Source organism: Pipistrellus kuhlii, unplaced genomic scaffold (genome assembly GCF_014108245.1).
Source record: "Pipistrellus kuhlii isolate mPipKuh1 unplaced genomic scaffold, mPipKuh1.p scaffold_m20_p_1, whole genome shotgun sequence".
Taxonomy (NCBI): Eukaryota; Metazoa; Chordata; class Mammalia; order Chiroptera; family Vespertilionidae; genus Pipistrellus; species Pipistrellus kuhlii.
The window spans coordinates 530,414-545,757 of NW_023425404.1; positions in this window are offsets into that span (position 1 = coordinate 530,414).

Here is a 15,344-nt window from a genome sequence, read left to right on the forward strand (position 1 = left end):
ACAAAATGAGCAGTGTGCAGCGGTGTGGGGCTCCGTGCTGAAGAGTGGGGATGCTGGAGTCAGACAGTCCGAATTCAAAGCATCCGTCACTTTGCAGCTTTGTGACCCTACCCTCTCTGTACCTAGTACTTAACATAGGGATCGTCCTAGTACCTGCCTCAAAGGGTTATTGTGAAGGGTCAGTGAATTAAAACAAAAAGCTCTTGGCAACTGGTGGAGTTCAAGTGAAGGGCTGAGAACCATGCCTGGTACCTGGAGTGGCACCGGTTACTTATTAACAGGGCTGGTGCAGAGAAAGGCAGCGGCCAGCAGAAGAGGAACTGATGGTTTGGGTTTCGGCTACACTCAGGGGCCTGGGCCTATACCCTGGCTCCCTCACTTCCTGCTGTATGACTTTCGGTGAGGTGCTCTGAGCCTCGGTTTCCTTATCTGTAAACTGGGGATGGAAACGATGTCTAGCCTGTACGTTCTTGGGAGGGTTTGATGAGGTTTGTTTACATTTTGAACATTCTCTCTCTCCCAGTATTTGGCCTGGAAATATTTGTCCAAGTCCAAGAGTTTATTAGATAAACTTTATTTCCCAACTTGCCACAGACAGCAGTTTTCCCTAATGATTCAGCCTACAGGATGGAGTTGCCATTATACCAGCCTCCAACAGTAGTTTCCTTACTATTTTTCAATCCTTCTCTAATTGTTTACTCATTCCCACCACCCAATCCTAAAAACAATGCTACATACCCTAATATTTTAGGTACCAGTTTATGTATCAGTTAGTTATCTATACTAATAAAAGAGAAAGATGCAAATTGATCATACCTTCATGATGCCCACCAGCCAATCAGGAGTGAGTATGCAAATTAACCCAACAAAGATGGTGGGTTAATTTACATACACAGACGCAAGAGGCCAGGGCCGGGCTGGGATGCCCCAGCTGCTCCAGGCCTCTATCAGCGTGGGAAAGTGGAAAGGCAGCTCTGGGCTGGAGCAAAGGCAGAAAGGCGGCTCTGGTCCAGAGCGAAGGTAGTGCCAGCAGCCAGGGGAAGGAAGACCCATTCTTGCATGAATCTTTTTGCATTGGGCCTCTAGTTACTACATAACAAAATATCCCAAATCTCAGCGACTTCAGGTGACAACAATCATTTATTATTTCTCACAGGTTTGTGAGTCAGGAGGGAGTTGGCTGACCCAAGCTGAACTTGACTGGCTATGTGGGTTTCAGCTGGGCTAACTCATGAGTCTGCAGTTGGCTGGGGATCAGCTGATCTAGGCTGAGCTCAGTTGGGAATACGTCTGCTCCATGTGTCTCCCTTCTTCCTCCTAGGACCTGTGGGCTAGCCTGGGTCTGTCCATCTGAAGGCAACAGTAGTAGCATGCGAGAGCAAACTCAACTTTGCAAACCCTTTCCAAATGTCTGCTTGAGCCATACCCACTATCATCCCCCTGGCCAAAGCACAAGGGTGAGCTCAGAGAGAAGTGGAAGGAGGTACCTTCCACCCACAATAAGGAGGGCCCTGCAAACAGGGCATGGACATAGGGAGGCATGATGAACTGAGGGGCATTGATGCAACCTGCCACTGTGGTCAAAGACAAACACTCACTTCCAACACTTCGAACCTGCTTTTTCCTCGTCCTGGAACATCATCCTTATAATTGTAGCACAAGGTAATAGCCTCATTCTTCAGATGAGAGGGGTGACGATCAGATCAGAGAAGTAAGGATCACACAGCTAATCCGTAGCAGCGCCCACACTTAATCCAGTCCTGTGTGGGCACATGGTTGGTGCCTCGTACATGTATAGAGGTGAAAAGAAAATCCTTTCTACAATGGTTGTATCCTAGGGTCCTTGAATTGCAGCACTTAATTCTGGCTAACAAGTGTTAAGTGGGGCATTTATTGGGAGGAAGCTGGACAGCTCTCCGTGGCGAGAGAAAGGCTGAAACATAGGCCCATCGGCCGTTCCAGAAATGGACTTTGGGGGGAACCCCTCTGTGAGGATGACTCAGAGCCTCTGTGTCACTCAGCCTAAAAATCAAATGCCGGAGAGTCTGATTGGCCCAGCCTGAGCACTGCACCAGCCCACTGGTCAGGGCAGGGTGACTGAAAGGCCGGGCATGCACCAATTGGGGCAGGGTGGCTTCTTCACAGAAATGATCACAGGAAGGAGGAGGCGCCTACACGTGGGAGACAGGCCTACTGGGTCTGTGGCCCTGGCTGTCCTGGACTAGTGCAAGCAGGTCCTTCATCTTGCTCTGCCTCTGTTTGCTCACTGGTAAGAGGCTGTGGTGCAACAATGTCAGCCTCCTCAGGCTGAGGTGAGGGGTAAATGGACTCGCATGTGCAGTGTGTGTTGGCTTGTTGTATCACGGCCTCAGGGACCTGGGAGAGAGAGTGCAGAGCTCCCCCAGGGACCCGCGGAGGCTGGGGATTGGCTGATCCCTCCCGGCCTAGAGAGACGTGAGGTGCAGCTGGCCTCCTCCTCCTGGGCTGAGTTTTGGGATTGAGGAGCTGTATTTCGGGATTGAGTGCTGGGACATAACTGGCTGAGAGCTCTGAGAACTCTGAGAAAGCCGGTGCTATTGAAAGTGGGAGGTTCTCTTAGAGAACGGGACCAGCTCCTTTTCAGGTTTCTGAGCCTCGTGTTTGCTGGCACGGCACTGGGGCCTGCTGGGTACCAAGCCCACATTCCAGAGCACATGGCTTCCCGAGGTGGGCCAGGTGAGAAGGCAGCAAGGTGAAGTGGACCAATCCCAGTGCTTGGCCTGGAGCGATCCCGTTGGAATCAGCCCTTGCCGTAAGAACTTTGAACTTGGACAGGTTACTCCATGTCTCAGTTTCATCATCCGTCCGGGGACGGGGAGGGAGAGGGCTCCAGGGGCCGGGGCAGCTCCCCGATCCTGCCACTCGCAACTGCAGCCCCCTTTCACCTCTGACCCCAGGGCCTTGTTTGTGTCCAACAATGACCAGGCAGCTCTTAAGTGCCACCCAGTGTGGCTTATCATGCTAATATACTTAAGCGGGTTCCAGGGTTAAGTCAGGCCAACGAAAGCATTGACTTTCCAACTCTGTAGAGGAGGACCCCGCTTTATGGCAACCCACTGTTGCCCCCATGGGGGATCGGTGAGGGGAGGGTGAGAGCGGCCAGGCTCCAATCTCCTCGGCGGGACTGCTTGTAAAAGCCCGGCAGGGGCGGGGGTAGCAGGTAGGGCGGTGGGAGGAGGTAAGGCATCCCCCGGACTGTGATTAGCACAGAGAGACCAGCCCAGGGGAGCTCCGAGGGACCCTGGCTCATGGCCGCTCCTCACAAACCACAGGCAGGACGTGCCCCGGCCTGGCTGTTCTCTCATAATCTCATGATCTCGAGGAAGGAAATCGGGTTAACCTGACAGGCTCATCGTTCACAGAGCCGCCTGTTTTCCGCAGGTTTGTCCAGTCGCCCTGTGTGACCCCAGACTCTGCGGCAGAGCCAGCAGGAAAGACCACCCGCTGTTCCAACGGGAGAATGGGGACGAGACACAGGCAGCACCCGGTCCCATCCCCTCATTTTTGTAAGCTTTAAAAAAAAAAAAGCTTAAGCCGAAACGGGTTTGGCTCAGTGGATAGAGCGTTGGCTTGTGGACTGAAGGGTCCCGGGTTCGATTCCGGTCAAGGGCATGTACCTTGGTTGCAGGCACATCCCCAGTGGGGGGTGTGCAGGAGGCAGCTGATCGATGTTTCTCTGTCATTGATGTTTCTGATACTCTGTCCCGCTTTCTTTCTCTCTGTAAAAAATCAATAATATATATATATATATATATATATATATATATATATATATATATAATTTAAAATAACAATTAAAAAAAAAAAGCTCAAGTTAGTCACCAGGGTTCAAATCCTGGTTCCACCACTGGAAGGCTTTAGGCTGTGGTTTAACCTCACGGTGCCTCAGTTTCCCCACCTGCCAAAAGGAAACAGTGATGTTCCCTTTTAAAAATATATATATATATATTATTGATTTTTTTTTTTTTACAGAGAGGAAGGGAGAAGGATAGAGAGCTAGAAACATCGATGAGAGAGAAACATCGACCAGCCGCCTCCCGCACACTCCCTACTGGGGATGTGCCCGCAACCAAGGTACATGCCCTTGGCCGGAATTGAACATGGGGCCCTTCGGTCCACAGGCTGATGCTCTATCCTCCCTTGCTCAGATTCTCGATTAAAAATGATTCCAGGCATGGCACCCCGTCACCGGAGTGCAGGGGACAGATGCTCTTTCCCTGGGGCCTGTGACCTCAGCTCAGCCACAAGAGCCATCCCCCTGTCCCTGGCCACCCATCTGCCACATCGCTGGGCATGGAAGTCACCGACTGTGGGGAGTGGACCGAGCAGGGGGCATGGCCTCGTGCCCAGCTTTGCCATGTCCAGTTGTGTGAGCTTTGACATGTCACTTAACCTCTCCAAGGCTCCATTTTTTTTTTTTTTCATGTGGAAAAAGGGGCAAACGTTAGTTACGATTTTGAGAAGCTGACACCACATACACTGTATGAGCTCATTTGCATATGGTTCAAAGTCAGGCAAGGCAACACTTTATTATTTAGGGATACATACATGGTGGCAAAACTAAACCAAACATGAAAATGTTCTTCTGAAAAGCGAAGCCAGGAGCGCTGGAGGAGATGAGAGGGGATGGGGATGGGAAAAGCATTCTCTTGTTTATTCCTTCTTGAGCTGGGAGGTTTGCCACACAGACGGTTTGCCTTACGATTATTACAATTACTTGCGACACTTTACATTTGCTGATGTCCTTTTCCGTGCGGCTGCTACGATGACACAGAAGAAGAAATGGACCGTGTTTTCAAAGAGGCGTGTACTGAAAAGTGGGTGCACAGATTAGAGCTCCCCTAATCTTTTCCTCCAGGTTCATAATCCCGAATGATCAAGCTAGAAGGGATCATTCTTGCCCAACCACCCAGACCCCATCATACAGAAGGGCAAACGGAGGCCCAAGAAGGCACAGGCATGATCTCTGCTCCCTCCCCTGCTCCCCTCACCAGCTTCCCAGCCCTGAGACCTCACGCTCACTGGAACCTACCTCCTTCGTTGGAGCTGCTGGAATGATGTGTGTGAATTCAGACATCTCAGAACTCAGAGCCCCAGGCATTTCCTCTCCTTCAGAACCTATTCCAACCCCCTTGGTATCAGGCTGAAAAAAAAAAAAGTTTGCAATTTCCTCCCGCCCACGACTTCCCTCAGATGCCTCAGCCTCGGGAGTAGTAGGGGACTTTATTATATTTTTAACGAACCCATACATAACCTCCAAAGCTCACATAAATCTTCTGAGCTTTATGTGAGCTCAGAAGGAGTAAGAACCGAGCTGGGGAGGAGAGCGCCGAACTGGCTGCAGGTGCATCTACGATTCTGGCTCAGACGTGACAAGCTTGCAAGAGGCTTCCTCGCCTCCCCATCACCCCTGCTGAGGGGGCCCGCATGTCCCTCAGAATAAATTGCCTCCAGCTTGGAGCAGCCTTGCAACTTTACAAGCCAGACCTGCTCCCAAGGCCAGTAATTGGCCGGTGACTAAGCTATACCGGCCTCGCTTTGTTCTGGGTGATGGGGACCGCTTGTCCCGCAGCTTAATTGTCAGCATGTGTGAGAGCTGTGGCCGCAGGCCTCCCCGAGGTCCCGGGCCTGAGGCGGGGGCTGCTCGTTGCCCGAGTCCTTGCCCAGTGCAGGCCACTGAGGACATGTAACTGACTTTCGGTGGCATTCGTTGGTCTTCTTTGTTTCTGCCCCATCTCCCTGGCTCTCGTCTTCCAGAATAAGAAACAGAGTGGGCGGACTCAAGGCCATGTTCACTGCTCTGTCAAACACAGGGAGTTTTTCCAGGGCTGAGATCCTCCAAATCCCTGGCCCCTGAGAGCTGGAAGGAAAGGCCACTCAAATGTCCATGGCCCAGCCCAGCGCGGCCATGGGGCCACCGCCCCCGTGCAGTGGACTCCGTTCAGTGGAGGTCCATGCCCGGGCCTGGCTCCGAACTCACAGGCATGGGGACTTCGTGCGTGTCCTTTAGCCTCTGCATGCCTCTGTTTATGAGTCTGTAGATAAGGCGTGACCATGTGAAATAGGAATGTTCCACAGGGTGGTGGGAGCAGGCAATAAGCAAAAACCAAAACTGCAGGGTCCCTGGCTCAAAATGAATGAAATTTCAAGATGCCAACAGCTGAGAATGAAACCAAGGGGGCGGGGGTGCCCTGGGCAGCTGCCCAGGTCGCATGCATTCATTCCACAACAGGGGGGGGTCTGTGCCAGGTACAAGCCGTATGACTGACAGAAGTCAAGAGCTCAGCAGAGCCAAAACCGGTTTGTCTCAGTGGATAGAGCGTTGGTCTGAGGACTGAAAGGTCCCAGGTTCGATTCCGGTGAAGGGCATGTGCCTTGGTTGCGGGCACATCCCTAGTGAGGGATGTGCAAAAGGCAGCTGATCGATGATTCTCTCTCATCGATGTTTCTAACTCTCTATTCCTCTCTCTTCCTCTCTGTAAAAAATCAATAAAAAAATATATATATATTTTTTAAAAGAGCTCAGCAGATCTGGGACATGGTGGGTATTCCATAAACATACCTTTATTCCATGTAAACCTCACACCAGAATACAACTGTATTTTCATCTTCATTTCACATGCAAGGAAGCTGACACCGCAAGGCACGGATTCGGCTCTAGAGCTAGTAAGCCAGGAAGGAGTGAGTTGAATTCAGGTCTGTCGCCGAGGCCTCAGTCCCCTGCAGTTCCACAGGTGACGGCAGCAGGCAGCCTGGGGGCGCCAGCCCTTCTGTCTGGGCCATGGAATTCCCTCCCTCCGAGCTCAGCCCACTCCCTGCTGGCCCACCTTGACCTTGACCATCAGGCAGGCCAAGGACCTCCCACTCCAGCCTTGGGCTTCCTAGGAGCCTTCCTCGCTGCCATGTGATGGCAGGCTTGTGGGCCACGTGCCTGGGTTGGCGTACGGCTCTGCCTTCCTTTCTGTGCCTCAGTTTACTCATCTCTCAACGGGGATACTGATGTTACTGGTATCGTGACCACCACGGGCGGTGGGGAGGAGACATCGCCTAAAGAGGCGCGTGGGGCGCTGGGCAGCCAGAGAGTGCTTCTTAACTAGTAGCTCTTAACTAGTCCATCCTGAGGCTCTGTTCCCCCAAATGTGAAACGAAAGCATTGGCGTGAATGGCAGCTGCTTTCCAACCTGCTGATGGCACCTCACAGTGAGAAACAGATTTTTACATCAAGCCCAGTGGGCGTGCAACGGACACAAAACAGGCACAAACCGGCACTCACCCTGAGCGTGCGCGACGCATTCAGCTGTTGATTCCAGCCGGTGGGTCACAGCAGCCATGTGAAGAGCACTGGGGGCAAGGGTCCTCAGAGACACTGGGGACCCCCACTCCGGGGGGAAGAGACCCCCATCGGGCAGGGCTTTGGCCGTGCACCACCCACTCCTCCAGCCTCAACCAAAACAGCCCTGCTCCTCTGTCTAGGCATCGGGTCCCCCCAAGAGGTTCAGTTAAGAAAAGGTGTTCTCGCCGTAGCTGCTTTGGCTCAGGGACAGAGCAGCGGCCTGCGGACTGAAGGGTTCTGGCTTCGATTCCAGTCAAGGGCGCATGCCGGATTGTGGGCTCGATCCCCAGTGTGGGGTGTGCAGGGGGCAGCCAATCAATGATTCTCCTTCATCACTGATGTTTCTCTCTCTCTCCCTCTCCCTTCCTCTCTGAAATCAATTAAAAAAAAAGGGGGGGGGGGGAAATGCAACCAGGAATCCCACCTGCCACCGTGCTGGCCCATCAAGTCAGTCTCGAACCTGCAGGTGACTGAGGGCAGATCACTCTACCACACTTTCCCCCAGTCTTTGCCCAGGAACCACTAGAAGGATGCAGCCCCACCGGCATCTTGGGGAGAAAAAATACCTCAGACAAAGAAGGAAACGTATTATATTTTTGTAAGTATGAGGAAGTAAAGCACAAAGAGCAATCCCTTTCGTTTTGCTCTCTGCAGGGAGAGAGGGTCCCACAAACCTGTCCTAACAGCGTGTTCCATTTTGAGAAGCTGGGCATGGAGCTGACAATGTCATGTTCGCTGCCAATTCCAGGGAAGTAAGAAGAAAGCATGGTTCAAGCCCATGGATTATTTTTTCCATTTGGATCAAGCCTCCATTTTAACTGAACAACACCTCTCTTTTATTTTTTATTTTTATTTTTTAATATATTTTATTGATTTTTTTTTTTTTTAACAGAGAGGAAGGGAGAAGGATAGAGAGCTAGAAACATCGATGAAAGAGAAACATCAATCAGCCGCCTCCTGCACACCCCCCCACAGGGGATGTGCCTGCAACCGAAGTACATGCCCTTGACCGGAATCGAACCTGGGACTCTTCAGTCCACAGGCTGATGCTCTGCCCACTAAGCCAAACTGGTTTCGGTTTCAGCAGCACCCCTCTTTTAGGCATATCCCTGCTTCTGCTTTTCGGAAAGCAGAAGGGCCTTGGGCCAGGCTGGGGGCAGCGAGGAGAGTCCTGAGGGAGGAGGCCAAGTGCCTTCACTGACAGGGAGACAGAGGCAGCTGGAACTTCAGGTGTCCCCGTGGCTTGTCTCGGTGGGACTCCCTCCGCCCTTGGATCTTGGTCCTCCCTGAGGACACCGGATGGCGCTAAAAGGGAGGAATCAGAGCTGTCGGGGCGGGACCTGGAAGGAAGTCTGAACGTGCTCCCTCCCAGCAGCAAAGGCTGTTTACCTCCAGGTCTGTGTTTTTCAAGGAAGGGCAGAGCGGCAGAGGAAAACCACCCTCGCGAAAACATTTCCATGAATTTATGTCATTCGTCTGGGGGGACACAACCCCTCGGTGAGGCCTCTGAGAATCGGCATGGCCAGGGTGAGGCTGGCCTGCCTCTGGCTGCTCAGAATCCATAGCTGCTTGGTAAGCAGCCTGCTGCGTCCTCGTAGGAACACCCGCCAGGCTCTAAGCCTTAGAGCCAGGCTCTAAGCCTAAGGGCACAGGTGCCGCCGTGGGCTCCGTGGCCAGGCAGGCCTCCTTCCTGGAGCTGGGAGCGGGATCCCTTCTACCCAGCCCGAGGGCCCGAGGCTCAAGGATGGTGGCCTCCTGTGGACACTCAGAGAATGGTTCCCAGAAGGAGAGCATGTGCCACCCACTCTCCCAGCCAGCAGTGGGGCCTGCCAGGCAGCGTCCCCCGGGCCAGCGTGACACATTGGGAGACGAGACTTGTATTCACATCCGAAACCAGTTTGGCTCAGTGGGTAGAGCGTCCCAGGTTCGATTCCAGTCAAAGGGCATGTACCTTGGTTGCGGGCACATCCCCAGTACGGGGTATGCACAAGGCAGTTGATCGATGTTTCTCTCTCATTGGTGTTTCTAACTCTCTATCCCACTCTCTTCCTCTCTGTAAAAAGATCAATAAAACATTTTTGTTGTTGTTGTTAAAAAGACTTGTATTCACAGGAGTGGACTCAGCATGTAGGCAGAGGTGCTATGGCCCCCATGAAACAGAGAACCACTGCTTCCCCACTCCAGCCCCTCCCAGTACTAAGATGCCTTGTTCTGGGGCCTCACCTCTCAGGCTCTGCACTGGAGGAGGTGGTGGACAGGAGGCATTGGACTAGGTGGGGCTGGAGTGATGGCCGAGCCCACGGGAGAGACGGGGTTCTGGGAGGATTAGGGGTCCCCAGCTTTGCCTTAGACCCCAGTGCCCAGCTGGCTCCATCAGCTCCCTCCCCAACCTTCTACCTTCTCTCCCTTTTAATCCAGCAAAAAGCTCTTTTTTTTTTTTTTTTTTTTTTTTTTTACCTTTTTAGTTCATCTGCCTTGGAGCCTGAGGATTTAGATAGTTTGCATTTCAAATGTGTATTCATGTTTTAATTTAAACCCCGAAAACTAATTCTGGGGATTCCACGCAGACCCTGAATCCTCTCTCATCCCGGTCTCCCCTCTCATCAGACTAACGTGGTACAGTGGGATTTGTAGGTGAGCGTGTGTTTTTGAGAGAGAGGGAAAAACAACCACAAAGGGGGTTTTGAGATATTAAACTGTTGTTTTTTTAGTCTTTGAAATTTGGGGCGGTTTCCATGGTAACTGGTAAGTTTGCCACTTTGTTCTCCCCAGTTTTCTAAAGAGGCCAAGATAGCTCTGGGTAGCTTCCCAAGTAGGCTTGGATCAAAGTCCCAGCATCCCGGGGTGGGAGGGTTCCGGCTGCAGCCCCAGAGAGAAGGAGCTGTTCCCTTCTCCCCCCACCCCCTGCCCCCAACTCCATCCCTCATTAGTAGGAAGGCAGGAGCCAGAACAAGCCTCACATTGACCCCACTGCCCTTCCCACATCTGCCCCAGGCTCAGGTCCCATCGAGGTCCCAGAGGGCTGCGTGCCTGCTAGAAGCCCCCGTCAGTCTCCTGCAGGAGGCACGGGGTGAGGAGTGGGCACAGGGATCGGCCTACACTACCTCGGCCTCCCCTGCTCCCCTGGGGCCTCCCAGCTGCCCTGGGGCCTTCCTGGGTGCCTGTCTGCATGCTCAGACACCTTCCCCCTCCTGCCTGGGCTTCAGGATGGCCATCTTGGGCTCTTCCTTGGGAGCCAGGCCTCCCTGTGTCTGTGGGCTCAGCTGGTTCTCTCACCTCAGCTCCAGGGCCCTCAGTTGAGTCTGGGGTGTGGTGCTCAGAAGGGTGACTCCTCAGGGTGGCCTCCTTCTTGCTTACCATTTCCCAGCCCGCTTGTCAGCTGGCCAGTCAGGGGGGTCCATCTGACTCCTGAACCTGGGAGACCGGGTCACAGGGTGGATGGGTGCCATCCATCAGACGGGAGCTGTGGGAAGGCAGGTGTCCAGAATGGCCATGGCAGAGCTTGAAGAGAGCACTGTGGGGACCCTCCCTGAAGGTAATCGGAGTGGGGGGATCCCGTCACCCGTGACCTGCTGGAGTCGAAGGGAGGCCAAGGCCTCAGGGGGCGTGCTTTCTGCCCTGGTCATTCATATATATATTATATATATGTATTTTTTACTTTTTTTAAGAGAGAGGGAGAAAGAGATAGAAACATCAATAATGAGAGAGAATCGCCCTAACAGGTTTGGTTCAGTGGATGGAGCATCAGCCTACAGACTGAAGGATCCCAGGATCGATTCCAATCAAGGAAGGGCATGTACCTTGGTTGCGGCCACATCCCCAGCGGGGGTGTGCAGGAGGCAGCTGATTAATGATTCTCTCTCATCGATGTTTCTAGCTCTCTATCCCTCTCCCTTCCTCTCTGTAAAAATCAATAAAATGTATACTTTTAAAAATAACAATAATAATGAGAGAGAATCGTGGATGGTCTGCCCTGGCCTCACCGCCCTCTCCCTCTGTGACTCTGGTTGCTCCTCCTCCTCATTTGGGACCAGTTCTTCCCCTGCTCAGTGGAGAGAGAGCTGGTAAGTGGAGAGCGCCTTCCAGCTCCACGTGTTGGGAAAACCAGCCGGAGCCCATCCCACAGGCCTCCTGCCAGGAAGGAGGCCGGAGAAACCCTGCCTGGGGTGTGTTTTCTCCCCGCAAACACGTTTGGCAGGAGGGAGAGCCAGAGAGCCGGGTGGAGGCCCGGCCGCCTGCCATGACGCCTGGCCGAGAGGCCTCGCCCGCCCAGGGCAGGTGAGTGTGCAGGAAATGAGTGTGTTTTTTCCTGAAGCTTCTCAGACCAGAGCGAGGGAAGACCAGTAAGCTGGCGGGGTGCTGCCTGAGTCAGTCCCGCTCTGGCCTCATTCGAGGAAAACTGACTGCAGGAGATCAGGGAGCCGGGCCGGGGCAGGGTGTGTGTTTTGGGAGGGAGAGGAGTGTGTGTGTTGGGGGGTAGGGTGTGTGTTTGGGGGGAGTGTCGGGGGCAGAGGGGGGACAGGGTGTGTGTTGGGGGGTAGGGTGTGTGTTTGGGGGGAGTGTCGGGGGCAGAGGGGGGACAGGGTGTGTGTTGGGGGGTAGGGTGTGTGTTTGGGGGGAGTGTCGGGGGCAGAGGGGGGACAGGGTGTGTGTTGGGGGGTAGGGTGTGTGTGTTGGGGGGGAGTGTTCAGGGTAAGGGGGGCAGGGTGTGTGTTGGGGGGTAGGGTGTGTGTTTTTGGGGGGAGAGGAGTGTGTGTGCTGGGGGGTAGGGTGTGTGTGTTCGGGGGGAGTGTTCAGGGTAAGGGGGGCAGGGTGTGTTGGGGGGTAGGGTGTGTGTGTTGGGGGGAGTGTTGGGGGTAAGGGGAGACAGGGTGTGTGTTGGGGGGTAGGGTGTGTGTTTGGGGGGAGTGTCAGGGGCAGAGGGGGGACAGGGTGTGTGTTGGGGGGTAGGGTGTGTGTGTTGGGGGGAGTGTTGGGGATAGAGGGGGCAGGGTGTGTGTTGGGGGGTAGGGTGTGTGTGTTGGGGGGAATGTCGGGGGTAGAGGGGGCAGGGTGTGTGTTGGGGGGTAGGGTGTGTGTGTTGGGGGGAGTGTCGGGGGCAGAGGGGGGACAGGGTGTGTGTTGGGGGGATAGGGTGTGTGTGTTGGGGGGAGTGTTGGGGGTAAGGGGAGACAGGGTTTGTGTTGGGAGGGCATGTGTGTTGGGGGGAGTGTTGGGAATAGGGGGGCAGGGTGTGTGTATTGAAGGTGGGGGGCAGAGTATGTGTGTTGGGGGGGTAGGTTGTGTGTTTTGGGCGGGAGTGTGGGGTTGGGGTGCAGGGTGTGTGTGTTGGGGGGAGTATCGGGGTAGAAGGGGCAGGGTGTGTGTGTTGGGGAGGAGTATTGGGGATAGGGGGGCAGGGTGTGTGTGTTGAGGGTGGAGGGGCAGGGTATGTGTGTTGGGGGGATAGGTTGTGTGTTTTGGGTGGGAGTGTGGGGTTGGGGAGCAGGGTGTGTGTGGTGGGGGTACAGGGTGTGTGTGTTGGGGGGACGGGGTACTGGGTGTGTGTTGGGGGGAGAGGGGAGCAGGGTGTGTGTGTTGGGGGGAGTGTTGGGGGTGGGCAGGGGCAGGGTGTGTGTGTTGGGGGTGTAGGGTGTGTGTGTTGGGGGTAGAGGTGCAGGGTGTGTGTGTTGGGGGAACGGGGTGCAGCGTGTGTCCTGGGGGGAGAGAGGAGCAGGGTGTGTGTGTTGGGGGGAGTGTTGGGGGTGGGCAGGGGCAGGGTGTGTGTGTGTGGGGGAGGTGCAGGCTTGCCCCCGGTACGTGCCTGTGGATAAGTGAATGTTCAACATTGTCACTCATCTGATGCATGTCTGATACTTACACACCGTCATGGCCCTAACAGTCTTTAAATATTTTAAAACGTCCTTACCAGCTGATAAAGAGCCACTGCCCACCCAGCCGGCCCCGTTCTGTGGTTGAGAGTTGAACTATGAACCATGAGGTGCCAGGTTGCGGGCTCGAACCCAGGAGGGGGCGAGAGGGAGGCAGCCCATCCATGGTTCTCTCTCATCATTGCTGTTTCTGTCTCTCTCTCCCTCTCTCTTCCTCTCTGAAATCAATCGAAAAATAATGATTTTTTTAAGTCACTGTCCCAAACACTGAATGCCCTCTCTGTTGCCCCAGCCCCGCCCTGGGCCCGCGGGGCCTCCACAAGCCCCTCCGCAGGGGCTGGCTCCTGGTGCTGCTCCTGGAGGGCAGGTGGGTGGGGGGAGGGACAGGGGCCCTGCCGTGTTCCTGACCTTAAGGCTGGCCCTGCTCGCAGGGGCAGGCCTGTGTGAAGGTCAGTCCCTGTCAGCACGCAGGGCTGGTGTCACAGAGGGCCCTTGCTGCACCTTTTCCATAAGAGTCTGGAGAAAGCTGTCCCCTTTCCTTATTTCAGAGGAAGGAATCTGAAGTTTGGGGTAGGGGGGCCCGAACCAAGTTTCCAGCCCGGCTTGGCTCAAGCGGGGAAAGTACTAGGAGCTCAGAGAAGCTGACCACCTGTCTAATCATTCTGCCTGCAAATAGAGGAGCCAGGACTTTTGTGTTTGTTTGGGGTTTTTTTTTTTTTTTTTTAATATATTTTATTGATTTTTTTTTTACAGAAAGGAAAAGAGAGGGATAGAGAGTTAGAAACATCGATGAGAGAGAATCATCCATCATCTGCCTCCTACTGGGGATGTGCCCGCAACCAAGGTACATGCCCTTGACCGGAATCGAACCTGGGACCTTTCAATCTGCAGGCTGATGCTCTATCCACTGAGCCAAACTGGTTTTGACAGGAGCCAGGACTTTGACCCGAGCAGTCTGGGTCGCAGGGGCCCAGAGTCTTAATGCCCCACGTGGGCCTGGGAACCAGCAGCATCAGCTTTCTGTCTTCTAAGCCTCTCGGCTCACAAGGCTTCTTTCTTGCATCCACAGGAGTCTCGCAGACAGCACGAGGGTCACGGGCTCCATTGGGCAGGTGAGCTCCAGGGAGTCCAGGTGGCAGAGCGTGGACTCAAATACGAGTATCCTGAGGCCAATTGCTGGACTCAGCACTGCCCTCAGGATAGCACTGCCCTCGGGATAGCATGAAGTCCCGGGCAAGGAACTCCGGGGCACAACTGTGTCTTCTCTGGTGATACATGCATCACACACACTGGGGACCAGCTAAGATACATGCATCACTGACCACAACTAGGGAATCACCCAAATGCCCATCAACTGAGGGATGAATGGCGGCCTATCCGTACAGTGGAATATTATTCAGCCGGAACATGGACCAAAGCACTGACACATGCTAATGTGGAGCTGGAGGCTGGGGACGCATTGGTAGACCAGACCAAGCTGGTTGGCCCCTGTCCTGAGGAGCTTTGCCTTCCACAGGAGACGAACAGGAAACAATGGAGTGATCACGGGAGTTACGCTGGGAAGCATCATCGGTAGGGGTGGTCAGAGAAGGTCTCTCAAGGAGGAAACATCTAAGCTGAGAACCAAGGGCTAAGGAGGAGCCGGCCATCCCAGGGTTGAGGGACAAGCATTGTGGACAGAAATAGCCTGCGTCAAGAAGGGTAGCATGCCAGGACCAAACCAGAGACGGTCGGACCTGCATCACCACCATTTGTCCACCATCCAGAACTGAAATATCATGGCTGACATGTACACATAAGGAACTGTTTGACATTGAAATTGGGACTCAAAAGAACTGTTGGCCCAGAAAGGAACTCACTACAGAATGATTCATTCGCCTCTCAGCATAACCATTATGGCTTGTCTCAGTTTCGGTTCTTACAAAGGATCACATGATATCACACATCTAGAGGAAATAATGAACAACATAAACTGATGAACAAAAACAGGCCCGGAGACAGGGAAGCAGCGATCAGACTCTCAAACCTCAGAGGGAAAGTAGGGGAGGGTGGGGGTAAGGGGAAGAGATCAACCAAAGGACTTGCGTGCATGCATATGGGCC